Here is a 27,877-nt window from a genome sequence, read left to right on the forward strand (position 1 = left end):
CTTGTAATCAAAAGCATTTACATATCAAAGTGTCATGAACCATTGGCTTAGTTGAGATTATGTGATGTTTGGCATCGTGTACTACTTGTATTGCCAAACATCACTTGTTTACTAAATTAAGATTTATTAGAAATATTTGCTCATCTTGCAGAACTCACAGAACAAGTTACTCACAATCCAAGTTTTTACTACATATCCAGTCATCACATTCTACACCTTAAACTTACATATGCTATATGTCAATAATATCTTAATAAAGCTGGGGGGAAATGAAAGAATTTAATGACCAAGTGTATATGTCAAGCATGGGACAGCAAGGTATCTTACAATGACTTTCATTAAGTTTTAATTTACTGAGAGTTTTATCATGAATGGAAGTTTAATTTATTTTGAATGGTAGATGTATTTTCTTTTGCATCCATTGAGAAAATTATATTTTTCTCTTTTAGTCTATCATTGTGGTAAATTAGGTTAATTAATTTAATGGTAAACCAACCTCCTTTCCTGTTCTGTGTCTCTTCATTTGTCTAGGCCACCTGATTTGTGTACTTTATAATAAAATGGTTATTATAAGTATAGCACTTTCTTGGATTCTTTGAGACATTCCAGCAAATTAACAAACCTGAGAGCAGTTTGTGGAAACCTCCAAATTTATAGCCGGTCAGGCAGAAGTGTGGATTTGGGAGACCTGGGACCCTATAAATATTGCTGGTGTCTGTAGTAAGGGCAGTATTGCTGGGGACAATGGTCTTTAAATCTGTGGATTTAGCTCTGGGTGGTTTGTGCCACAACTGAATTACAATACACCCTTGAGTTTTTACCAGATGATGATGCAGTATTATTTTTTAGATATTTCTCAGTTTTGTGTGCTACTATTTGGTTTAGGAGTTTTGCATTTATATGCATGAGTTGAAGTAGCATTATTTTACTTTTCCTGAATTATTTTTGTGAAGCTTTTTGTCAGGGTTATACTAGCCTCCTACAATGAGTTGGGATTGTTATCCCCCTTTTTTTTTTTTCTATTTTCTGAAAGAGTTTGATAAGATAGAATAATTTTTTAACGTTGGCAGAAGCCGTTAATGAAGCAATCTGAAACTGGTTTCATTGGGAAAAGGTTTTTGATTAATGGTTTAATTTTTTAGTATCTACGTATATACTATTTACCTTTTCTCTTCTTTCTGAATCACTTTTGAATGATTATATTTTTCCAAAATTTTACTCAGTTATTCTAAAAGCGTAAATACTACCATAAGGTTGTTCACATTAATCTTAACATCTGTTAATAACTCTTTCATGTCTTCAGGATCTGGAGAAATGTTCTCATTAGAGAGAGAGTGTGTGTGTGTGTTTACACACAAAGACTTCTCTCATTTGTCATAGTCTAATCTGATAGGTAATCAGTTTAAGCAGTTATAAAAAAAAAACAATTTTTGGCTTTTTGATTCTTTTTATTGTATGTTTTCTATGGTATTAATTTCTGCTTCTATTTTTGATTTTGCCTGTACTGTTTCTCCTGCATGAGATGGATATTTAGCCCATGAATTTTCAGCTTTCTCTCTCTCTTTATATATGTATATATAGCTTATATATGCTAAATTTATGTATGTATATATGTAAAATTATATATACGATTTTTCCTCTATGTGTGTTTTTAGCTGCATTCTACAAAGTTTGATATAAACTAAAATTTACATTATCATTGTCATTCAGCTAAAATGTTTTCCTATTTTCTTCTTTGAAACAATGATTACTTAAAAGTCTAATTTTTTTAAATTTTCAAATGAAAGGAAGTCTTTTTAGGTATCTTTTTCCTGTTTAATTTTAGCCTAATTGTCATTATTTCAGTTCTTAGCTATTAAATAAAATTTTATCTCAGTAACCAGATAAAGGTCAGTTGTCATAACAGTTCCAAAAATGCTTAAAGATATTATGTTTTTTCCAATTACTAGATACAGCATTTTTAATATAAATATATAATGTATATATTATATGCATATATATAGTATTATTTGCATATATATAGCTATATAGTTACAAAGATAGAGGTACATCCAGAATATATGTTTTTGTTATTCAAGATTTCTATATCTTTAATGATATGTCTATTTTTCCTATTTATTGAAAAAAATATTTAAAACTCTTCCCATGATTAATGACTTGTCTGTTTCTCTTTGCATTTCTGTCATGTTTTACACCACATATTTTCACAATTAATATGTATTCTATATGGGTCAGTCAAAAGATTTTTACCTTCATGTCCGTTCAGTTCTGATATTAATATGACCATAGCAATTTTCTTTGATTAGTATTTTCACAGCATATATTCTTTATCCTTTTTCTCTCACTCTTTCTGTACCTATGCTTTAGATGTGACTCTTGTGAATATCATACAATCTTTTTTAATTCAATCATGCAATCTTCATTTTTTAAAGTAGACGCTGGATTTCTTTAGACATGATATAAGTAAGGATCTACAATTCTCTTTTATCCTTTTTATGTTCTACAACTGATCTGCTTGTTTCTGTCCTATTCCTTTCCTTATTGGGGGTTGATTGATATTATCATTCTTTTTTTTTTTTTTTTAAGCATGTTGACAATAAGATTCTCCTGTTTTAGGGCTTCCATTATCTCTTGAGAATTCAGCTAACAGTCTTTTGAAGGTAACTGTTCTTTTTCTCCAGCTGTTATTAATTTTATTTGTTGTGATGTTTTCCAGTTTTGCTACCATCCATCTCAAGTACCCTGTTGCAGATCTGTTGGACTTTTTAAAACTGGACTGGTATATTAGTCTATGATTAATCCTAGATTCTCTAATCTGTTATCTCTGCAAATGTATCCTCTACCTAATTCCTTACCTTTTGTTTCACTAAAGACAAATTAAGCATTTTATTGTAGCTACCATGTTTCTTTCTTTTTTTTTTTTTTTTTTTGGCTTGGATAATGTGGATCTCTCCCGGTTGCATTCTGGATGATATTTCCTGTCTTCCCCATCACTAATTATCTCTTTAGTGCTTCATCTGGTGCAGTTGCTCTTGTTGAGTTTTTAATTTTAATTGTCTTTCTTTTCATTTCGGGTATTATATTTGACTCTTTTTCAATTCTGCTAAATTTTTGTTCCTTCACCCTAAAGATATTTGAAAGCTCATATTTTTCTTCTTTAAACATTTAAATATAATTTTTTAATGCTTGTTTATATTTGATACTTCCAATACCTGGGGTCTTTTCAAGTCTGTTTCTCTTGTTTCCCATTCAGATGCTTTGTTTCCTTGGTGCCTAGTTAGTTTTTATTTTCCGTCATTACCGCACTTGTGAAATTATATGAAGACCTAAGATATAGATAGAACCTTACTCTGGTGGATTTGGATTTGCTTATGCTGGGGACCAGGGGGCACGTTCAACCTGGGAGCACCATAAACCAAGATAAAGCTTGAGATTTCCTGGCCCTCTAGCTGATGTGAACAAGGCTCAAATCTATGTAAAGGCCAGCCCAAAGTTACAACTTCTCCAAGACATTTAAAAATATATTTTTTTCTCATGCCCTATTCAGTGCCAAGGTAACCTTTTTTGCAGTCATCTTCAAAGAGGGGGTAAGGCGTAGAACTCTTGTTGTTTTGTTTTTCTTGTTTTTATTTTGTTTTGCCCACAGTTATCCTAAGAATAAAGTCCTCTGGGGTTCCTACTTAGTGTGGTAATCTGTTATATTAGACCGTCCACCTTACAAAAGTACTGGACCTTGATTTCTGTACACCACCAAAACCAAAACCGAGGTTGACCTAGATCATAGTATGCTCCAGGATCCATGTATGTATTTTTTTCTGTAAAAATCTTATGTTCTTTACCCGACCCGCTATGACTATAAATTTCTTTTCTCTGCACTATAAGGTGCTTTAGCAGCTTGAAAGAACTTGGTACTTTTTAAAGAAAATCGTTTTTTAATATATCAGCAGCTGCCAACTTCACATAGATTATTACTATAACATTTTGGTTTACAACATAGGTTTGCAAAGTTTCAGACACACAGATAAGTTTACTAGTATTTGGTGATCAAAGCCAAACACAAGAGCTACAAGGCATTTTACCATACTAGTAGGGCAAAGAATTCTAGCTCCATATCAAAGATACATTTTTTAAAATGACAAAAATAATTCTCAAATTTCATACCTTAGCATTTTAAAGAAAGAGGTCAAAATTTATATGTAAGTTATGATTCATTAAAAATTTATCCATTCTTGAGTGAGTATGATATTATCTGAGGATTATAGTTAACACAAGGAACACTGGATACTATTAACACTAGTAAATAAAAAAAAGAGGAACTCCTTTGAAAATCAGCCTACCCTCTTAATTTCCTTGATAAACTTGGGATCTTCAGTTATTTAGATCTGTGATGTGCACTTGGGCTCTATGAGGCATGTTAAATGATTCCATAATATAATATTTGAACAAATTTAATTATTTCTACCCCTCTACTTTACTAACTTGATATGAGGATTTAGTCAAATTATACACCATCTCTATTTTCTTACTTAAAAATTGAGTAGGATATAGTAATACAACAAGATGTTCTAGAGGGATTCATTATTTAATGTTTCTAAAGTCCTACACAAATGCCAAACTCATTACAGTGCGCATGCTGGCAAGTGGCTAGGGTTTAGGAGATAATGCAAGAGCACACATAAATCAAAATTTCAACATGAACGACCTTCTTTTTGTACCAGAGAATGATTAATCACATCACTGACATCGTGTATGCAGGTTCTTGTTCAATAAGTAACAGTTGACACCATTAAGTTATACCTTTGGCCCCATCCCCTTTCTTTTCACACAGCAGTGGTGGGGGGGTTGGGAGGAGGACTACCAATTCTGTGTAGATGCTGAATGCCTTTCAAAGGATAGTTTAGATAACACCAGACTAACTTTCACTTTCCAGGAAAAAAAATATGGAATTGTATGTCATAGTAAATTACTCCCAGACCTCAGTTGAATTATTTCTGAAGGTGACACTTGGAGACTTTTCTGTAGACATCAGTGTCGGTATATAAATTCAGAATGAGATGATTTCACCACTGACACCATTACTATCATTCTGCCAGCCACCATTATTATATCTTGCAAAGATTATCACCAATAGCTTCCTTTTTCAGTCAGGATTGTCTAGAAAAACAGAACCAATGGGATATATGTGTGTGCCTGTACACACACACACACACACACACACACACACACACACACGTGTATGCATATTTAAACTTATATACATATAAATTTACATATCCTAGTAATTCTCTTTGCCTCTTTCATCTATATCCATATCCATATCTATATCTGTAATTTATTTTAAGGAATTGGCTCACACAGTTGTGGGGCTGGCAAATTCAAAAATCAGTAGGACAGACCAGCAAGCCATAAACTCAGACAGGAGTTGATGCTACAGTCTTGAGGTAGAATTTCTTATACTCTGGGAAATTTCAGTTTTTGTTCTTTAGGCCATGAACTGTATGGATGAGGCCTACCTGTATTGAGGGTAATCTCCTTGACTTAAAGACACCGATTGTGGATGCTAACCACATCTACAAAATACCTTCACAGTAACATCTAGATTTTTATTTGGATAAATAACTGGGTGCTATAGCCTAGCCAAGGTTACACATAAAACTAACCATCGCATAAACTGACCTGTTTCTTGCATCTTCCCATGTTGCACTGTCACAATCTCTTTTTAGCATAGCAGCCACAGTGATTCTTCAAGACAAGCCGTATCATGCCATTCTCCTTCAAACCTTCCACTAGCTCCTTAAATAACTCTCAGTTAAGTCCAAAGTTCTTACAAAGAAATCCAAGAACTTGGATGATATGGCCCTCTCTGACCTATCTTTGCCCCTACTGTTCTCACCTTGATCATACATACTCTCTTCTGTTACCCAGCTTACCAGGCACATTCCCATCCTAGGGCCTTTGGGCTGTTCATTCTAATAATTTGAAATATTCTTCTCCCAACACTAATTTCTGATTTCTTCCTAATTTCTTCCTCCTTAGATTTTTTAAATTTATTTTTTATGGAACAATAGTTGACACATGATGTCATATTAGTTTCGGGTATCCAGCATAGTGATTCAATAAGTTTATACATTATGCTGTGCTCACAAGTGTAGCTGCCGTTGTCAACATACAGCACTATTATAATACCATTGATTATATTCCCTGTGCTATGCCTTTTGCTCCTGTGATTTATTCATTCCATCACTGGAATTCCCTCCTTCAAATATTTGCTCCAATGTCACCCTCTCAATGTAGTCTACCCTTACCAGCTATTTAAAATTCTACCTGACACATTTCCTCTCTGGCGTTCTTGTATGATGCTCTCTCTCTTTTTTTCCCATAGTGGCATTTATTAGTCTGTAACATAATACATAATTTACATTTTAAAATGTATCTATTATTTATTGATTCTCCCTGCCCACTAACCCCCACAAACACAGTAATCTTTGTTTATTGTTCGCTGATTTAACTCATGAGCCTAGATCAGTGTCTGGCAAATAGTTGTCATTCAATAAACATTTGTGGAATAAATGAATACATTTAGGCTATTGCTCTACTAATCACTGTTTGATTATTAATTGTAATACATCTAAAAATGACAATAAATAAATAAATAAATAAGACTTTGTTTTACATTATCTCCTTTTTCTGTCCTCCACCTTGTTCTGTAATTCCTAATTTTAGACCAATACTATTATCTAATTTTTTTTGCATTTGTAATTTTCCTACTTTCTAAGGGAAATGAGGTAAACACCTAACAGTCATGTCATATATTAACTAACTAGGTTTTACAGGGGGAAATTAACTGCTATGTACAATTAATTTAAATAATTGAATTAGGAAATTAGGTTTCTTGGGTTGTGGAAAGAGTTTGAGAGGAAAATAGCCATGGACTTGCTGAAGTAACCATGCATAAGAGACCTGTGTTCAAAGCCATAATTTTGGAGAATTTCAGTTTGTTTCAAGAATGATATTTAGCTTTGGGGCACCTGGGTGGCTCAGTCGGTTAAGCGTCGGACTTCAGCTCAGGTCACGATCTCGCGGTCTGTGAGTTCGAGCCCCGCGTGGGACTCTGGGCTGATGGCTCAGAGCCTGGAGCCTGCTTCCGATTCTGTGTCTCCCTCTCTCTCTGTCCCTCCCCCGTTCATGCTCTGTCTCTCTCTGTCTCAAAAATAAATAAACGTTAAAAAAAAATTAATAAAAAAAAAGAATGATATTTAGCCTAATTTCTATTACATAATAAATTTATCTATTTTATTTTATCAATTTTCTATTTATCAATTTTTATCGAATTTAAATTTATATATATAATATATAAATTTATATATAATTAAATATATTTTATATATTTTATTATATATAAATTTATATATAAATTTATCAAAATTTATCAATTTTCTATTACATAATAAATTACATAATAAATTTAGATAGTGATAATCTTGTTTTCACTGATAACTCATTTTGACTAATGGGCATCATAATAGCTAAAGACGAAATACATACAGAGATTCAGATTTACGAAGTTGAAGCAGACCTTACAATTTTTTTCTTTTTTATTTCTTTTATTGCTTATTTTTCCCATGCATTTTTTCACTCACAGGGAAGTTTAAAGGAAAAATAGAAGTAATAAGCCCACTTGATCCATTTTATATCACATGTTGTCTCAAATTTTGCTTTGTCCTTCAAGAGACACACTTGGAAGATGCATTCTAGTTTCATGTTTTAAAAAGGTAGCCCTTCCTGGATTCTACAAACTTTCTAGAATCATGTTAGCCACCAGGAAAATCTGCAATATCCTGTTCTTGCAAAAATTTTCTCTCTCTATTTATCTCTCTGATCAAGATTATGTAGAAATGTGTCTGCTATGGAGAAAATAAATAGCATCTGGGAAATAATATTTCCCCCATTCATGGTTATGCACTCCCTAATTTTGCCTCGCTCTCTCAAAGTATACAGGTTTTTAAAAAATTAATTATAATCTACATAAAATAAGGTGCTGATATAAAAAGCATATAAATAAGAATTAGCTTCCTAAAACCTAAGGCTTTCTGTATCTCTTTGGCTTCCTCTTAACCCACTCTCCCAAATTCACTATAGTAGATCTGTTGTTTCAGACGCTTAAATGTGCCAAGCATTTTCCCAGCTCAGGGTCCCTACAATATTTCTTCTGCCTGAGACACTCTTCCTTATCTAGCTAAGATAATCTGACATCAACATATGTTTCAGTTTCTCAGGGAAGCCGTTTTTGACCATTCTGCCTAGGTGAATTTTATTATGTTTTTTCTAATGATATTTTCCTCCCTCTTATAATTATATAACTATGCAATGTAGTTATTTAGGTAAGAAAATTGAGCTTGCTATTGGGCATTAGTTGAAGCTGCTCCTATGACTGAAAGACATAAAATAATCTTGAAAACTGATAGTCATAATGTCTTAGATACTGTTAGAGAAAGGCTTTCATGGAGAGGGCAGTGCCCAAAATTTCATAATAAAATGTAAATGGTTTGTGCAGAAACAATCTCCCAAGGGAATGCAAGGAGGTGCTTATTATATTCTCAAACAGGTAGTCTCTTTTTCCATAGGACTGACTTTGGAACCACATAAGCAGCTGCTGGACCCTAATCATATGGGTGGTACCCTATGAACAGATCTCTGTTGACCAACAAATGCTGCTTGGTTTATAGGTGACAGTTCCAAGGTGGAAAAACAGCATCCTATTTGGAATACTGTGGCACTAAGACCAAAGGGTGCAAAGACTGATTTAAGAAGGTACAATAAAATCAGTTCAATGGGCCAATATACATGCTATTTTCCCTATAGTGATAGGAGAATTGAGTAATGATAAAAGCCCACTATGTTTAGGTTTTTACTGAGTCATGAGTGGTGACCAGTGTTTTGGCCATGGTCAGGCATATGGGCAATGGAAAATCGCACTAATAAAATGATACTTCTATGGGGGATAGCCCTATGGAAATTGCTATGGGAATTTCAGGAGCACATTAAAATAGGAGGTAAGGGGGAAAATACTGGAAAAGTGATATGTGAAAAAAAATGAAAAGAATATTAAGGACAAAGGGAACAGCAGGTTCAAAATCACTAAGACACAACACAGACAAGGAAAACAAGTAGGGCTATAACCAGTGCATGATCAAGGAAAGCAATTGGCTTTGAGGTCAACAGTTTTTGCAAGAGTTCATATTAAATATATCCTTTGTTAATATATTGTATTTCATCTTATATAAACTAGAAGTCATTGGAGAGTTTTGAGCAGATAAGCAAAATGACTTACATTTTTAAAAGATGTAGCTACTGTGTGGAAAATAGACTATGGAGGGTATTGGCAGGCAGAGTATTGTTCATAAATATTTAATGTGCCTTCTACATGTCTTACCCTTTTCAAAGCTAAGGGGTTTCCAAAACCACTCTCACTTCTGACATGATACAGAAGTTTGTAATTTCCCAAGACCACCCTCAGGTTCAATAATTTGCTGAAAGGACCTACAGAACTGGTTTAAAGTTATGTTCATGGTTACAATTTATTACAATGAAAGGATACAGATTCAAATCAACTAAACATGGAGCAGAGTTCAGGAAGAGTTCCACATGCAGATCTTCCTCTGTCCTTTTCCGGTGGATTAATGGATAGCTCTAACTTTTCGCCAAAAATGGTGTGTGACAGTATTCATAATGTATTGCCAACCAAAGAAGCTTACCTGATATTTGGGAAACAGAAGTCAACCTATAACATAAAAGTTTCATGTTGTTTATTGCCTATTCTAGTGACTAGAACAATTCCTGACAAATAATAACTACTCAATTAATATTTGTTGAATGAGTGAATGTATGAATGAATGATGAAAAAATTCCATAAATGAAACATAAAAATAGCTGCTGGAGAGAGATTTAAGACACAGTGACCACCAGCAGCAAGCTCACCTTCCAGTGGAAGACAAAAGCAAATAAGTACTATATAAAGAATGCTATGTAGAAACCAAACCTAGAGCATAAAGATGAGGGAACACTTCATAGAGAAGGTGATGCCTTCACAGTAAGTGGTAGAGTGTTGGAACTGATCATGGAGGACAAAGAACATTCCATGCATAAGGAACAGTACACACAAATGCAAAGAGGCCAAAAAATATATATATGGCACATTTGAGAAACTGCAATCAGTTGGGTGGGGATCCAATAAGCATAGAGAAAAGGCAATTCTGGGAGAGACCCAGAAGGCAGATCATGAAGAGCCTAGCATATGCTGTAATTCTGATTTTATCTTTAACATAATGGAAAACCATTGATACCTTTTTAAATAGATAAGTGACATATTCAGTTTGACATTTTAGAAAGGTCATTGACAATGGTGTAAAGAATGAATTAGAAAGAAATGAGCAAGACTAAGAAAGGTAAACTTTTGATGTATAGTCAAATGGAATAATCAAGAATCAAAGGGAAAAAGTACTGAGAGCCTAAAACCTAAAGAGTGACAGAATGGTGAGGGATAATGGATAGAATTGAGAGCTGTGTTAGATGGAAAATTAATAGGTCAGGGTGACTGATTTGATGTAGAGTACAAAGAAGGAATCCAGGATGATATCCAAGTGGCTGATGTTGGCAATAGATAAATGGTGCTACCATTCACTGAAATAATGTCTTTATTGTCAGAGTTCATGTGGGAGCACAGCAGGGGTTTTAGTGGATAAAAGAGTCAAGGAAGAATCATTATTGGCCATCCTAATTCTAAACTAGATCATCTGAGAGTAATTTCCCATAAGTAACCAATGTGACATTTGGGAATTCAGGAGAATTATGGTTGAACATCATGAGAGTATGCTTTGAGTATCTGTAGTACAGTGTGCCAAACATTTGTACATCATGAGAAACTAGAAGTTCACCTTTTAGAGGTTGCATTTTAAAAGTTAGCTTAATTGTGATCATTGTTAAAGAAGTACATTTTTTTCCTTTTTGCAGTTAATTTAGTGTATTCATTATATTTTTCTTTTGCTTCTTTATATGTGCTGTCCATTGTTTTATATTAATGTGGATGCCCATGGCATCATAAATTCAGAAATGTAAATTCCCTTATTTAAAAATCCTAGCTTTGAAATATTTCCTATTTTTTTTTGAGTGGATGTGTAAAAGTTGTCAAATCACACACACACACACACACACACACACACACACACACACACACACACACACTGAACTAACTTCAAAAGACACGGCTGTTCATTTAGGCCACCTAAGCAGAGTAAATTGCTACATGATAGATTTGGTAATGACAACCAGTGTCATGCCAACAGCTGAAATGAACAGGTTAACTGGACAGGAGTCCAGCTCCTCACCATGATTTGACAGTTTGACAAAATATTAAGTGTGCCTTTGTAGAAACCTTCATATACTTTCTTATAACCAAGAAAATTTAAAAAGAAAATTGAGATTGCCACTCCCTTAGGAAGTTCTCCATGATTATCACTAAAGGCAGTGAGATGTTCTGATGGACAACATTCCTAAAATACTAGGATTCATTGGCACAGATGCTTTTGGCAGTATCAATTTCAAACTCTGCTTCCCTGTTTGAAATTTCCATTGTACATTTCAAATTACCGCACAGTGCCACAGTGGCAAATAGAAGGCCATGGTTCTTGAAAAAAATATAAATAATAAAAGGGAAGGGCCACAAGGTCAAAAGATATTTTTCTGGAGATTCTTGCAGTGTACCAAGTGATGCCTTGGAAACAAAACAAAACAAAACAAACAACAACAACAACAAAAAATAACCCCAAAGCTGTTTAAAAAGATAGCAGCTGCTATAATGCTGGTTCATTACAGACCCAGTGGAGCAGAAGCAATGCATCCATTTTGCTTTTTTCTTCATTGATGATATCAGTGGAGCATTAATGGGATTCTTATAGTCTACTGGTACAGTATAAATTCAGCCTAAGTAAATCTTATATTGACTATATGATAATACTCTTTGTTAATCTAGAGAAGAACCTCACTGCTTTATTTTTATATAAAAAGGTACATAGAGAATATAGCTTCAAATCTGCAATAAATAGTACAGTTTTTTTATGCTTTTTATCATTAGGAGAATAGGTAGAATTTAAATCTAAATTAAAACTCTCATTAGCGAGCTTGTTTCCCTGAAATGACCACAAGTCACCTCCAGTGAACAAAGTCAAGGCGCGTTTATTGTTGTTTCCTTACTGATTTGACTTATTCAATATTTCTTTACCAGAAAAAGCTTCGTTTCTGTATGTTCGTTTATTTTGTTAACAGGACAGGGTATGCTTTCAAAATTAACATTATGCAAATTACTTAGCATTTATCTTGATTTTTAAAATCAGGTCCAAACTATGATCCTAGGGCCGTCCACTTATATAAGAATTTGGGGGCGAGACAGGGACCCAGATGTTTCAAGTGGATTTGCAAATGGCAAAATGCTGCTTGTTGGATCTGCCTGCAAATCTATTTGCAAATGCAAATCCTCTTTCCAAACAGATCAGAGTTTTTTTTTAGGTCCAACAAAAATCCTTGAGCAAAGCAAAATGCTGATGGAATGTACACGTGGCACATCTATGGATTTCTATCCACATGCTCTTGCATATTCCTTGTATACTTTCAGAGCATGGCAGAAGAGAATGCAATGACACTTATTTTCAGGGAGTTCTGAAAGCATCCTGTAGTAAGTAATGGGGAACAGGTAGTAGCAGTGGCTTATCCAAGCATCTCCCTTTTTTTAATCTCAACATGAAGTTACTTAAAGCAGTGCTTTAAAGCACTGGTTTTATCCTTCAAGACAGTTTCCATTTCGCCACAACTGCTAACACTACTTGTCTTACATCCCTTCCCTTTTTAGCACATGTCCTTCTAACAGATCCATGTCCCCAAGGTCCAGACCATGAGTGCAGCTCTCCACTGATACTTGTCTGTTGCGGTCAATAACTCATTCAGATTTTTACTCTTCCTTGCCTTCTGATACTAATGATAACAATAGCAAACCACTTAGGGCACTGTCCATGTATAATAACTCATTTAATCTTCACCACTACTCCATCACACGCACACTGTTGAACTTCTCCGTGCCCTGTGCTCCTCTAACCTAACAAATGAATTTACACTAAAAGGTTAATGGTGGAAAGAAAACATGGCTGGATTTTCACACCTCCAGTTTTTCATTCCCTGTCTTTACATTTTACCACTGCTGTTATTCAAGGCTGGATGGTTACCATAGCCTCATAGCCAATACTCTGGACTTGCCTTCCTGAAATCCATTTCTCTGCATTTTTGCTAAAATGACTGATCTGAACTACAAATCTAACCTTGTCATTATACTGCTTTAATGTTACTCTATCATCTATAGGATAAAGGCCATAATCCCTAAGATACAATATAAAGCCCACTATACCCTCACCCATTCACCTTAGTTTCTTTTCCACTACTTTCTTCTTAGAACTGTATAACTTTTTAATTCAATCCCTCAGATACAATATTACTTTGTGCCTTTTTGAAGCATGTTAATATAAGTTACTGGAATTTGGCTGGAATGCATTTCATCCCTCTATCTGCCCCAACTTCCCTACCCATAACACACACACACACACACACACACACACACACACACACACACACACACACATCTTGATACCAGGAAAGCTTTTGCTCATCTTTAATAGCCTAGATATCATGGGTCACATGTTCTAGTCTTCCCCAATTCAGCCCCCAGGCACAGATTGTAGTAAGTCGGTCTCCTGTGTGTCCCTACAGTACATGGGCAAATGTTTAAGTTATCCACTTAAAGTTTTTCTGCCTCATTATATTGTGAGGTCTTTGAGAGCAGGAAGACTGTTATTCTTTGTTTCCCCAGTGCTCTGTGTTTGCCAAGAAACAAAACAAAACAAACAAAAAAAAACAAAAATAAGTAAAAATAAAAAAGGCTTTCTACACGTTTATTATATTACAGATATGACTTGATAATAAGTAGTTCTTGGAAAACCTAGCTGTGACCTCCAAAAAGAAAACGAATCTGTGAATGAGAAACTGAGGATCAGAGCTAGTGGGAAACATGATATTTTGGGTCAATAAGGTCTTTCCCCACTGCCTTCAAAATATCTTAGATCATTTAATCAGTTTGTGAATAAGGCTGACCTGGAGTAAAAGTTGAGACAACACCAAGCCAGGCGAAACCACAGTGAAAACAATCTGAAATCTGCCAATTAGAAAACTAGTATTGAGGAGGAGTTTAAAGGTACATATTTATATTTAAGTAAGTGACTCTGAGGCTGTGTTGAATATGATGCCAAAATAATGGGTGTGTTCAGTTGAGGTGATATTCTATTTATCTATAAAAGATCACTTAAACTAATATTTTGTCATAAAGAAAAAGACCCAACTAATTGACTGAATTATTTTTTTTTTTAATTTCCTGAAAAGCCACCAAGAAGTCAATGCCTAAGTTTACTTATTTAGGGAGGTAGGTGCTTTTATCCTCTTGTGATGCAGGGGCCAGCATAATGTGGACTTGTCCAGGTATAATGGGAAACATAAATAATTGTCGAGATGACATGTGAACATTATTTTAAAAAGAAAGAAAATTGTACTGAACCCATGATTTGGGGAGAATTTACCAAGTGATTTAGCACAGTACAAACTTTTCCATCTCCCTTATAAAGCTGAAGTGCAAATGTCACCATCTTTTGGGCCCCCCAAAAGTGATTGTGTTCAAAGGTTTTTGATGCTTTAATTTCATGTGTTTCAATCAGCAGTAGATGTTTACTTAAAAAAAATCCCTAGTTTTCCAAAGTGGCCCACATATTGGATAAAACTGACATGTATGTTTCATTATCTTTAAGCAGATTTTTTTAAATTTTTTAATGTGCATTTATTTTTGAGAGAGAGAGAGAAAGAAACATAGTATGAAGCAGGAAGGCCAGAGAGAGAGGGAGACATAGATTCTGAAGCAGACTCTGGGCTCCAAGCTGTCAGCACAGAGCCCAATGTGGGGCTCGAACTCACAAACTGCGAGATCATGACCTGAGCCAAAGTTGGACACTTAACCCACTGAGCCACCCAGGCGCCCCTAAGCTGATTTTAAATGAGACACTTAAATTTGGAAATACAAAAGGTTAAGAACTTGCATGTTCATAATTCAGATTTGGCCTTCTGCAAAACTTATTTCAACTTCTATCAAAGATTTTAAATTCTAGCTGAAATTTGATGAAAGTAATAATTATAATTTGTTGGAAAGTTGCAACTACGGTCAAATATTATTATGCAACAAATTACTTCTTTATGCTAGAGTTCTGACACCCATAAAAATTTCAGGTTTTTTAGAAACTGATGTATCATCAAGACACAAGAATACTCTCCTTTTTTCATAAACCTTAAATAAAATATCTTATTTCCCTTAAAGATCCAGGAAATTTAAGTAGACAGCATTTTGAAATATGACTTATGTTAGTTATAATCATCTTTTTTTAAGAAAATTCTAAGAATTGTTTGAATCTGTGAATATTTGCCATTCTCATTCACTTTGAAATAATATTAGAGACTAATTTAAATGTCAAGTTGGTCCATCATGTGGTTTTGAGTGTTAAAAGTAAAACTAATGTAAGTACAGATTCTGTTGTAATATAATGCCATATAAAAAAGACAATCATTGACCAAAAGTCTTAAGTTTCCTTCCGAACTTGTTATTAACTCTCCCACACAGAATAGTAGTCAGTTATATAGTAGGAGTCTTACTGTCCTGAAGTAGGATTATTAACAACAGAATAACTTCAACTAACTTACTGACAGACATAATACTTTAGTTTTAATGGTTTTTTAATTCATTCCTTTTGTATTCCATAGCACCTATCTGCAGAGTAAATATTACTGAATATCTTCTATACTTGTAAATTATTTCTGTTCCCCAGAAAACACCAAATCATCCAACAAATGTATGAAAAAGCAAAGGACAGCCACTTTGTGGTGCAGAAATAGTTCTCAAGTGCCTGTTTTAGTGCCTTCTTAGTAGTTAGAAATTTGAACAGCTGGCAGAAATAATATTGAGCAGTGACAACATACATCTATTGCACACAAAAAATGCTTTAAAAATACATGGCATGATAGAAGAGAACAAACTGGTTGTTGCCAAAGGGGAGGTGGGTGGGGGAATGGGGGAAACAGATAAAAGAGATTATAAAAATGCATGGCTTAATTAGAAGTGTTGATATTTTTTCCAGATCAATGCTATACAACAAATTTGTACGGTTAGTATCAGAAACTGAGACAAAATTGAAACACCTGATATTTTTATCTTACTGAGAATAATGTAATATTCCCAATATTCCCAATATTTCATTAAATGAAAAATGAATAAAAACAATTCAGCTTACTAAACTATAAACCTACTAGCGGAAAGGAGCAACTCTGTCAAACGCTGCTTGAGCAATCTTGCAGCTATTATAAGAAAATGTTAGGGCAAACATAATATTTTTAAATGCAACACCCAAAAATAATGACTATTTCTCAGTACAAAAAGAAATATACATTTCCCATACCCCAAACCCCAGAGTACTGTGTGTTCAAAAGCAAAAGGTCAGGAACTAAGTACTTCCGTGACGCCTTTACCTTAAGGATCAGAATTGGAGTTATACTTGAGGTCTTAGGTGAAATGAGTTTGACGGATTAGGTTCGGTTACTAGCTGTCAGTGCACTGCATAAAAAACACTGCACATACAGAGCTTAGTGAAACTAGCTGTTTTCTGCACAGGAAAATTCCTTGATGGAGTTAGCATGAAGACAAATGAACTGTTATCCCCCAAGAAAGGTGTCCCTTTAGGTTAGGCTTGAGGTTAGCAATACCAAACAGTAAGAGCACTTGACTTCCCATGGCTGACAGACTCATTACCTTTGTAAATATTGAAGCTTAGCTTTGAATCCTGGGATTCTTTTTTGAGTTTCTAGAGAGTGCTAGTACCTAACCGATTACCAAAACAATAAAGAAATTAAAATGGGAAAAGACAAGAGTATTGTTAGCAAATTTCCTTCATTTCCTACCATCACAGTTGTTTGTACTTTCTCCATTTTTATTAAATCCTTACCCCTTCCATATATTCAAACCTTCTAAATATATGCTTGTTACTCACCATAATAATCCTGTAGAAACAAGATATTGTTTTTCTTATTAACAGGTAAGAAAATAGGAACTCAAACAGGATTAATTCCAATATGGTAGTGGCAGGATTCAAAACCATATTTGTCAGTGCCCCAAACTACTGTCTCTTCCACAAGTTTTATTCATATAGAATTATTTCTTGAAAATCTAATTTATTGATTTTATTCATATAGAATTATTTCCTTAAAATCTAATTTATTGTTTATGATAGCTATTCATTATCATATAATTGGATACTTTCCCTTATGTGTCTTCTGTTATTTTATTTCTTGTCATATTTTTCAATACTTCATCTAAATGATCAGACACTGATAGAGGATATTTAAGAGATCTCTATTCAAAATCCTTAAGTATCTACTATATTCTCAATTACTTTATTTATATATTGTTTATATATTTTTACTTAATATGCATCTTCACATGTATCATGGGAAAGACATTGTTTTATATAATTAATATTTTCAACTTGCATTTAATGACTACAAAGAATTCCATCATATGTCTATATGATAATTTATTCATTCTAACAATCCTTTTTTCTAATTTTGAAAATACACACCAAAAATGTCAAAACTATTCACAATATCACTACCAAAAGTCACTCAAAGCAGTTAACAGTCCCCTCTTCTGCTCATGCCATACTCTTCCCAGAAGTTAACTTTTTGTGTGGATTTTTCCCAGTGATTTTCTAAGTTTATAATTATGTCAATAGATATGACACAAATATCACTTACCAGCTCTTAATTTCCTCAGTGCTGCGCATATCATGTATCCTTGACCACCTACTCTGTGGCATCCGTCAACCATACCCTGTGGCCTCTTGCTCAGGCCCAAATAGCTGTGCTGCCAGGTGACATCCAGCGTGTTACACTACGAATATAGGACTCTTCGCCCATGACCTGTGCTACACAGCCTGGCCAATCAGTGAATGCTCAAAGATTCTAGTTATTTCTTCCATTGGCAGCCATATAGCAGAGCTTAGGATCTGGTATCCCAACCTGCCAATAAAGGAGTAGAGTTATGCATTCTGGAGGTATAGGGGAGTTAATGCCCTTTAGGAAAACTGTCAATGAGATGAGGCAATGGAGGAGGATGAGGAATTAAATTATTCTCCCCATGGTCTACTCTTTATGGCTCATGTGGAAAATTTCCATTTCTAACAGATATTTCTTCCAGCCAGATTCACTGGGTCAACTTGTGGTTTCTCACAAATAACCATTGTCTCTCATGTACATATAGCCTTATTTCTCTTTTTCTCACCTTGATGCCCTTGGTTTCATTTCTAAAATAGAACATCTAATATTTGCATCAGAAAACCCAGTCCAGGATAACATATATGCACATGTATGTATCCAAAAATTGAATGGACTAAATAGACACAAATTAAAAAAAAAAAAAAAAAAACTCTGAATCATCCATGGTTCCAATAAGAAATAATAAGGGAAGTTAGAAAATATTTTGAATTGGGTAAAAATGAAAACACAACAAATCAAAATTTATGGAAAGAAGCAAAAGCAATGCTGAGAGGGAAATTTATGGTTTTAGATGGTTTACTAGAAAAGAGGAAGTTCTAAAGTCAATTATCTAAACTTTCAATCTAAGAATCTAGAAATAAAAGGAAATAGAAGAAAAGAAAAAATAGAAATCAGAACAATAATTAATGAAATGGGAACTATAGTAACAAAGAAAACATTGGGACCTAAAGTTATATCCTTGAAATGATCAACAAATTTTGTAAAACTTTAACTAGACATCAAAATAAAAAAGGCACAGATTACCAGTATCAAGAATGAAAGATAGGACTTTACAACAGATTCAACAGAAATTTAAAAAGACTTTAAGGTGTGCCTGGGTGGATCAATCAGTTGAGCATCCAACTCTTGGTTTTGGTTCAGGTCATGATCTCAGGGTTCCTGAGATGGAGCCCTGAGCCAGACTCTGTGCTGACAGCACAAAGCCTGCTTGGGATTCTTTCTCTCCTTCTTTCTCTGCCCCTCCCCCTGCTCGCACTCTCTCTCTCAAAATAATAAGCAAGCTTCTAAAAAGGTTTTAAAAAGATTTTAAGGTAATATTATAAACATTCTATGTCACAAGTTTAACAACATAGATGAATTAAATTCCTAGAAAGGCATTAATAACCAACTGACACAAATGAAATAGAAAATCGTAATAGAGCTATTTCAAATAACAAAAGCAAATTGTAATTATATATAAATAAATTAGTAATTATATATATTCCTAAGAGAAGAGTCTAGGCCCAGTAAATTCCATGAAACACTTGAAAAATAAATTATACCAATCATATGTAAACTTTTTCAAAAAATAAAGGAGGGAAAATGTGCCAAAACACATCAGTGGGCTAATACTACCTTGATACCAAAGCATTACAAAATAATCAGAAGCAATGAAAATGACCAACAGCATCTCTTATAAGCATAGATGCAAAAATATTTAATAAAATAATACCAAATTAAATTCAACAATACACCATGACTCTGGAATTTATCCCAGTAATGCAAAGCTGGTTTATTGTTGAAAACCCGACCAACATAATACATCATGTAAATAAAATAAAGTACAAAAATCTATAGAATGCTATCAAAAGATTCATAAAGAGCTTGACAAAATCCAACACTAATTCCCAATAAAAATTCACAACAAACATATGCAGAGGTAAAATATGTGGTAAGACTAGCACAGGGAAAGGACAGGGGAAAGTATTGTAATTCTACTGTTTTAAATTTCTTACTTTCAACAGAGTATTAAAATGCTAATTCAAGGTAAAGTGTGGCAAGGATACATATTGTAATTCCTAGACTATCAAAAATTAAAACGAAGAAGTATAGCTAAAAAGCTGATAGAGGAAATAAAACATTAATAGAAAACAATAGGACAAACAAAATTATCTCAATAATTACACTATGTATACAAGTCCTGAATACCCCAATTAAAAAGTAGAGATTGTCACACTAGATTTAAAAGTACTAAATAAGCAAGACCCTACTAATACTATTTAATAAGAAACATACTTTAGCTGTAGACACAAATGAGTAATGCAAAAGGATGGATATAAATAAAATAGACACATACTAATCATAAGAGAATTCTTTTGCTCATGTTAATATTAGATTAGGTCATCTTCAAAACAGGAGTACTAGCAAAGATAAAGGGGTTATGTAATAATTAAAATAAGGTTGATTCATGAAAAAATTATCAATCCTAAAAGCCTTACAATGAAACTTGAAAATATGTAAAATAGACATCAACAGATTAAAGATGACAATAATCAAATTCACAATTATAGCTGAAGATTTTAATTCACATAAGTATAGGACAAGTAGGTACCCAAAAGAGCAGTAACATCTGTAGATTTGAACATACCATTCACTAATCTGACATTTATATAACACTATATCCAACATTCGAAGAGTATCTTTGCCGAGTGTCCATGGACACTTCTATCAAGATAGAACATATGCTAGGCCATAAAACAATTCTCAATAAATATATAATGACTGAAAACATAGACTTTGTACTCTGACCAAAAAAGGACTAAATTAAAAATTAGTAACAAATATATTTTAAAAAGCGTTAATATTTGGGAAGTCAGCAAAAAAATTAATAAGCATGGGTAAAAGAAAAATTATCAAGTGAAATTATATAATATTTAATTTTATTCATTGTGGTAAAATATACATAATATAAAATTTACAATTTCAACCATTTTTAAGTGTATAAGTCAGTAGCATTAGTTATATTTGCAATTTTCTTTGATGTACATAAGTTTTGAATCTTGATAAAATTTAGTTTTTGTATTTTATTTTTTGCTGCCTGTGGTTTGATGTCATATTTTAGAAACCATTGATCAATCCAAGGTCATAAAGTCTGCCTCTTGTGTTTTCTTCTAGGAGTTTTATAGTTTTATCCCTTAAATTGAGGTCTTAAATCTATTTTGAATTAATATTTGTTTATTGTATGAGGCAAATGTCCAACTTAATTCTTTTGCATGTGCATATCCAGCTTTCCTAGCATCATTAGTTATTATTTCCCCATTGAATTGTCCTGGCATCCTTGTTGAAAAGTAATTGGCTATGCAGATGAGGGCTTATTTCCGGGTTTCCAATTCTATTCCTTTATCAATATGTCTTCCCTTATGTCAGTACCATACTGTTTTGGTTACTGTAGCTTGGTAGTAGCTGTAAAATTGGCAAGGGTGAGTTTTTGTTTTCTTCAAGATTGTTTTGATTATCTCAGTTCCCTTGAATTTTTGTAAGCAATTTAGGTTGGGTATTTCTATTTCTGAAAAAAAAATGACACTGGGATTTTAATAGGGATTGCATTGAATCTGTAGATAATTTTGGGTAGTATTGTTATCTTGAGAGTATTAAGTCTTCCAGTACATGAACATTCAGTGTCTTTCCATTTATTTAAATGTTCTTTGGTCTTTTCTACAAAGTTTTCTAGTTTTCAGTGTACAAGGTTTATATAACCTTGGTTAAATTTGTTTTCTTTTCTTTTCTTTTCTTTTCTTTTCTTTTCTTTTCTTTTCTTTTCTTTTCTTTTCTCTTCTTTTCTTTTCTCTTCTTTTGATGCTACTGTAAATGGAATTGCCTCTTAATTTCCTTTTTGGCTAGTTCATTACCACTGTATAGAAATACAACTAATTGTTTATGCTAATCTTGTATCCTACAGCTTTGCTGAAGTCTTATTAGCTCTAATGCTTTGTTGTCTTGTTTAGTTTTTGTTGTTGTTGGCATTGGTATTACTGGTTTTGCAGGTTTTTAAAGGACTTTTTATGTATATGATCATGTTATCCACAAATACAGTTTTACTTCTTCCTTCTGATTTGCACAGCTTTTTTTTTATGTGAAAAAAAAAGTTCATTCGGTAAGCAGAAGGTACTGCATACACTGGAAATTGCCTTCCCCAACAACAGCAGGAAGGGGTGAGTCCTCATCCCTGCAGCCCCCATGAATTTGGGGTGGCTCCACATGTTCGCGCATCCTGCCCCTCAGTCCTAAGCCTCATCTCCTCCTCATCATCACTAAAGAAGAAATGTCTCGCTCCAGGTTCTCAGATTCCTCCTCATAGGAGAAGCTGTCATTGTCCAGCTCCCCATCAAACTTGTCCAGCTGCCACTCCAGCACATCATCCTTATCATCTTCCTCCTCTTCTTCCCCCCTTCTTCTCGGGCCTCCACTTCCTCCATCTTTTCCTCCTCCTCCTCCTCCTCCACCTCCAGCCTCCAGCAGCCCTGGGGCTGACTGCTGTGTTACTGAATCCTTTCACTTTCCTGCCTTTAACATGACCAACCCAGAAGTCCTGGGTGTAACGCTGAAGGACAGCCAACAGTCTCTCCTCTGTCCGTGGGAGCAGCTCCAGGCCTGTGATTTGCCTAGCTTTTATTTTTTTTAGCTTTTATTTTTTTTCCTGCGTAATATCTCTGGCTAAAACTTTCAGTATTATGTTGAATAGAAGTGGTGAGAATATTCTTTCTTGTCTTATTCCTGATCTTAGGGGAAAAGCTTTTAGTCTTTCACCACTGACTATGATGCTGGCTATGGGTTGTTTATATAAGGTCTTTATTATTTAGGAGTTGTTTTTATCATGAAAGAGTGTTGATTCTTTCAAATGTCTTTTCTGAATTAGTTGGAATAATTATGGGGGCCTTCAGTCTATTTTTGCATGTGGCTCCATTCTTGCACATTCAGATTTTCTCTCCTCTTGAGTCATTTTGATAATTTGTATCTTTCTAGAAATGTTTCCTTTTTACCCAGGTTACCTAATATATTTGCATATAGTTGTTCCTAATATTCTCTTATAAACCTTTTTATTTCAGTGGAGTTGGTAGTAATGTCTCTTTCACTTATGATTTTAGTAACTTGAGTCTTTGTTTTTTTTGTCTTAGTATAGCTCAAGTTTTGCCAATGTTGATCTTTTCCAAGATTTAACTTTCAGTTTTGTTCCCTGTATTGTTTTTTATATTCTCTCTTTAATTGCTTTCTACTCTAATATTTATTATTTCTTTCTGCTAGCTTTGGGTTTAGTTTTCCCTGACTTTCCTACCTCCTTTAAGTGTGGAGTTTTGTTATTGATTTGATATTTTTCATATATAATGTAGATGTTATATTTATAAATCCTCTTGTTAAAAGTCGGCTTTCACTGCATCCTGTAAGTTTGGAATGCTGTGTTTCCATTTTCATTTGTCTCAGGTATTTTCTGATTTCCCCTGTGATTTTTTATTCATCCACTGGTAGTTTAAAAGTATGTTGTTTAATTCCCAGATGTTTGTAAATTTTCCAGTATCTGTCCTTTATTGATTGCTACTTTTATCCCATTGTGTTAAAAAGCATGCTTTGTATAATTTCAACCTCATTTAAGTTATTAAGGTATTTTGTGGCCCAAGATATAGTCCTGTAGTATCCTACAAAACGCTGTATGTTCACTTGAGAAAAATTTCTATTCTGCTGTTGTTGGGGGTACTCTACTGTCTATATCTGTTAGGTCACATTGATTAGGTCGAATTGATTTATACTATTATTCAAGTTTTCTATTTACTTATTAATCTTCTGTCTGGTTGCTCTAGCCATTATTTAAAGTGAGATATTAAAATCCCCAAGTATTATTATAGAAACGTGCATTTCTCTCTTTAATTCTGTTTTTCTTCATATAATTTTGGACTCTGTTGGTAGGTAAGTATATAATTGTTATATCTTGAATATTTATCATTATATAATATCCTTCTCTGTCTCTTATAAACTTTTTGACTTAAAGGCTATTTTGTTTCATAATAATATAGCCAAATCCATTCACTTTGGTTACTGTTTATATGGAATATCTTTTTCCATCTCTCTGTGTCTTTAAATTTACATACACAACATATATATGTAGATAGCATATAGATTAATCATGTTTTTTTATCCATTATGTCAATCTCTGTATTAAAGAGTTTAATCTATCTCCATTTAAAATAATTGCCAAAGACATACCTTTTAGCTTTTTGTTTTCTGTATGTCATGTTTTTTGTTCCTCAATTTGTCCATTACTGCCTTCCATTTATGTATTTGTTTATTTATTTATTTATTTACTTATTTAGAGGGGGTGAGTAGAGGAAGAGAGAGCGCAAATCCTAAGCAGATCCCACATGAAGCATGGAACCTGATGCAGGGCGCAATCCTACCATCCTGGAATCACGACTGAACCAAAATCAAGAGTTGGACACTCAGCTGACTGAGCTCTTTTACTGCCTTCTTTTTATATCTAGTTGTTTTTGTTTTTTGTTTGTTCATTTTATTTGTTTGCTTTTTAGTATACCATTTTGGTCTCCTTCTTTCCTTTTTGGTATGTTTTATAGATATTTCTTTAAATGGTTACTTTATTTTTTTTCAAGTTTATTTATTTATTTGAGAGAGACAGAGACAGCACAAGCAGGGAAGAGGCATAGAGAGAAGGAGAGAGAATCCCAAGCAGACTCTGCACTGCCAGCAAGAGCCCAACGTGAGGCTCGAACTCACAAAACCATGAGATCATGACCTGAGTCGAAACCAAAGTCAGATGCTTAACTGACTGAGCCACCCAGGTACCCCTAAATGGTTATTTTAGATATTAAAATAAATATCTCAAACTTCTAACAACATAGTTTAAATAATACAAATTTAGTTTCAATAGAATACAAAACCCTTGGCCTTTATATATTTTTGACGTCCCCCCTTTATATTGTCACAGATTACATTTTTATTCGTAGTGTACCATTAACATAGATTTATAGTTATTTTCTTATACACTTACCTTTTTAATTATAGAGGGGAAAATGGAGTCACAAATCAAAAGTACAATAATACTGGCTTTTATATTTACTTAGGTAGTCACTTTTACCAGTTTCCTACATTTTTGCATATAGCTTCAAGTTATTATCTAGTGTCCTTACATTTAACTCTCATGGACTGCCTTCAGAGTTTCTTACAGAGCAGCTCTAGTAGTAACATATCCCTTCAGGTTTTGTTTACCTTGAAATGTCTTAATTCCTTCATCATTCTTGAAGAATAGTCTTGCAGACATAGAATTATTAGTTGACAGTGATTTTCTCCAACACTTAAATATGTCATCCCACTGCCTTCTGGCCTCCATTTTTATGGATTTTAATCCCAGTTGTTAATCTTTTTGAGGATCTGAGTCATTTCTCTCTTGCTGCTTTTAAGATTTTTTTTTTCTTTCTTTTCTTTTTTTTTTTTTTTTTTTGACAATTTGACTACAAGGTGTCACAGTGTAGTTCTCCTGAGGTTATCCTTCTTGGAGTTATTGTGCTTCTTGATTGTGTATATTCATATCTTTGATCAAAGTTGGGTAATTTGAGGCCATTTTTTAAATTTTTTTGCCTCTTTATATTTCTCTTCTTCTTGAACTCCCACGAATCATATGTTGACACATTTGATGGTGTCCCACAGGTCCACCAGACTCTCTTCATTTTCATTTTTCTTCATTATTTCTTCCCTTCTCCTCATCAAATTGGACAAATTCAATTGCCTTATCTTCATACTCACTTGTTATTCCTTCTGCCTATTCAAATATTTGTTCAATACACATATATTTTGGGTAACATTATTCATTACAGCCAAAAGGTAAAAGCAGCCAAACCATGCATCCATCAATGGATGAATGGATAAATTGTAAGTAATATATATGTAAAATAGAATATTATTCAGCCACAGAAAGGAATGAAATGTTGATGATGCTACCACTGGGATGAACCTTGAAAATATTGTGCTAATTGAAAGAAGCCAAACACAAAGGTCGCATTTTGTATGAATCCGTTTTCATGAAATATACAGAATAGGCAAATCTGTGGAGACAGAAAGCAGATTAGTAATTACCATGAGATGGGGGAAGTTATAAATGGAGAGGGGTTATTTAATGAATATAGAAGGTTTTTCTTAAGTGATGAAAAAGTTTTGAAACTAGAGAAAGGTTTTGGGTGCACAACATTGTTAATGTACTAAATTAATCTATTTAATTCTAAATATTGAAGTAAACTTCTAAGTAAAATTTTATTTTGTGTGGGTGTCTCATATAATATACACATTTGCGTATAGTAAGTTCATGCTTAGAGATGCTGAGTAAGTTATACCCCAAATCACATAAATAGTAAATGGTGGAGTCAGAATTCAGTCTCAGGTCTGTGGTTATTAATGAGCACATTACTGACTTTACGGACATGAATAAAGTCAGTTGTTTGGAGGAAGACACTAATAAAAGTAAAGTGATGTTTACAATCTCCACATGAGCCTGCTAGTTTAAGTTTGTTTTAGTGCCATGGTCATAACCCTTAATACAAGCCAACCGTGTTGTGTATGTCATTGCTCTAGGAGAAATTAGGTTAGACTATGGGTGTGGATGAGTATAAAGTACAAAACTGTCACTAAAAAATAATCCACTGTGAAAGACATACCTTTTTCTGTAGGCCATGTATAAAAAGAATTTCAGAGAACAGCGAAAATTATAAACTGGAAGTTTCAGTGTAGATATGAAATTTGTTGAAAGTAGAAGTTTAGGGAATCAAGGGTATCATAACTGAGTGTATAAGCAGGAAATTTCATTCAGAAGAGAGGCTTTAATGGTTCTGTATGGGGAAATCATGTCCAATGCTGGAATCCTTTGAGGAAGACTGTCTGGAAATGAAGTAAACCCAGTGAACTAATTTATTTAGACATTAGAAAATTATTTCCTAATGTTACTACTAATTGATAATTTTGTAATAAAGTCACCAAGGTATTTAGGAAGAATTTGAATCATAGATTTAACATTAACTATGAAACAGAAAATAATAAAAGCTAGGTAAATACTGCTTTCCATCGGTGCACTCACCAAGTTTCCTGCTTCAACCGTGACACTGGCAGCTCTAAAATCTATCTTGCTCCGAGGTAAAGATGCATTTCTGACCACTCAATTTGTATCTCATAGCAAACCTAGCAAATATGTACATCAGTAAAACTTCACTTTTTCTACCCACATCACATTGACACTTACCCCTTTAATTATTGGCTGAAAGCACTATAATCTAAATAGTCTCCTTTAATCTGAAAATGCCAGCCACAGCCTGGAAGTTGCACCCTTTTGTTCCCTCTAATTGCAAGTGGGGATGAAATCCTATGAATGTATTTTGTTCTTTTCCACACGCCTCCCTCATTTTAACCATCTCCCTAGAATCCTCGTGATTTTTTACCTGGTCTGTTCCTATAGGTTCCTAATTGATATACTTGCATTAATCTCTTATATTTAAGTCTCCAAATGGATTCCAAAGTTATATTTCAAAAAAATACGATCTTGTTACTCGACCATTCAAATTTCTGTTAACTCTGCATCAATTAGGATTAAATTCAAGGCCAGCTAAAAGACCTTCCTCCATCTGGTTATAGCTTCTCCTTCAGCTTCTCCTTTGGGCATCCTCTCCAGATTCTCCGTGCTGCCTTCACACTGAAATTTTTACCGTTTCCCAAATTCTCCAAAACATTTATTTTTCCCGAGGACCTTTATACATTTACATATCCTATTTCCCCTGTGTGTATCCTATCCTGTATTTCTGCTTCGTGAATTTGTCCTCATATTTTAAGGTAAGATCATCTCCTTTGAGAAGTCTTTGCTGGCATCTCCTGGGAGAGTTTGGCATTTCCATTCCTA

Source organism: Puma concolor, chromosome B4 (genome assembly GCF_028749965.1).
Source record: "Puma concolor isolate L17-30 chromosome B4, mPumCon1.1.hap2, whole genome shotgun sequence".
Classification (NCBI taxonomy): domain Eukaryota; kingdom Metazoa; phylum Chordata; class Mammalia; order Carnivora; family Felidae; genus Puma; species Puma concolor.